Raw genomic sequence first — 1,756 nt, 5'->3', positions numbered from 1 at the left:
AGGTGGGAGGATCACTTCAGCCAGGAGGCAGAGGTTGCAGGGAGCCGTGTTTGTACCACTGCACTCTAGCCTGTGCAACAGGGCACAACACTTTCTCAAAAAAATGAAACAAAGAGAAAATTTTCTCTGTTAAACTATCTATAGTTTATAACAATTTGGTAAAGTATACTTTTGTAAACTAAGATGGAAAGGTTTGCTTTCTCTTTCTGCTCCATTCTTCCAGAATTCAGAAACCATTTGTAAATATTCTTATGGCAATATGGCTATTTACACAGGTCTAGTAAAAACCTGCTCTTGGTGACTCATTCAACTCCAACATGGCAAAAATCTCCAGGCCTACAGAGAGTCCCTGATTGCTGTTTTCCAGAAATAGACTGGAAAGGGTGGTTATAATAGCATGCACTCCAATATGGAGTTCCCAAACTTCATGAATAGAGAACTGGACGCCTTCACGAAGAACCAGAGGGCCCCAGAGTCCTTGACCACATGTTGAAGAAACTGGATCTCACTAGTGATGGGCAGCTAGATTTCCAAGAATTTCTGCATCTGATGGATGGCATGACTGTGGCTTACCGTGACTCTTTTCTCAAGGCTGCCCATTCCAAGAAGTGGATCTGAGGATCCCTTGGGCCTGGTTTCCAAGCCACCCCCTTTCCTTCCAGCCTCACCATCACCATCTCCTCACAACCCACACGTCCCCTGGGCCCAGCACACCCACCACCTCATGCAGGCCCTGCCTGCAGGTAGTAATAAAACCATTCCTTCCTGCCTGCAGCTCCCCACTCCCTCTCCCCACTGCCCCTCCTCTCCCTCCCCTCTCCTGCCCTCCCCTGCCCTCCCCTCTCCTCCCCTCCTTTCCTCTCTTCTCTCAAGCACACCTACCACCTCATGCAGGTAATAATAAAACCATACTTTACTTTTCTCTTCTCTTTGTTTTCTTCCCTTTTTTTTTTTTTTCCTTTCTTCTTATTATGCTTTTTTCAGAGACGGGGGTCTAGTTATGTTGCCCAGGCTGATCTTGAACTCCTGGGCTCAAGTGCTCTCCCAACCTTCTGGGATTATAGGTGTGAGTCATTGCACCAGGCCCATTTTTTTTTTTTAAACACGAAAATAAAAAAAAATCTGCTCTCTCTTTATAGTCGGATACAATTAAAAACATTGGTTATAGGGCTGGGCACGGTGGCTCACACCTATAATCCCAGCACTTTGGGAGGCTGAGGCACATGGATCATCTGAGGTCAGGAGTCTGAGACCAGCCTGGCCAACATGGTGAAACCACATCTCTACTAAAAATACAAAAATACGTAGCAGGGAGTGGTGGCACACATTTGTAATCCTGGCTACTCAGGAGACTGAGGCAGGAGAATTGCTTGAACCCAGGAGGTGGAGGCTGCAGTGAGCTGACATCTCACCACTGCATACCAGCCTGGGTGATAGAGCAAGACTCTGTCTCAAAAAGAAAAAAAAATTGGTTATATTACCAAAGCTTTCATCAAAATGCATGGAATGCCTGACTTCAAGTGTTTTTAGCTTTACAGTGGGTAAATAAAATGGTCACTTTCTGGCAGGTCTAGGAACCTTAAGAACGTAGGTGAAATCTAAAGTCGGCCTTGATTTCACTTTCTATCCTCAAGAGGTTTTTAAATCTAAGATTCCCAAGTGATCAATATATAGAGAAAAATTACGTTGCTAAAAATTGCTGTAATAGATCTGTTATTAGATTATAGTTGTCTTGGTTTTTTTTTTTTTTTTTTTT

Source organism: Mandrillus leucophaeus, unplaced genomic scaffold (assembly GCF_000951045.1).
Source record: "Mandrillus leucophaeus isolate KB7577 unplaced genomic scaffold, Mleu.le_1.0 Scaffold243, whole genome shotgun sequence".
Classification (NCBI taxonomy): Eukaryota; Metazoa; Chordata; class Mammalia; order Primates; family Cercopithecidae; genus Mandrillus; species Mandrillus leucophaeus.
Note: the sequence above shows the minus strand (reverse complement) of the source record.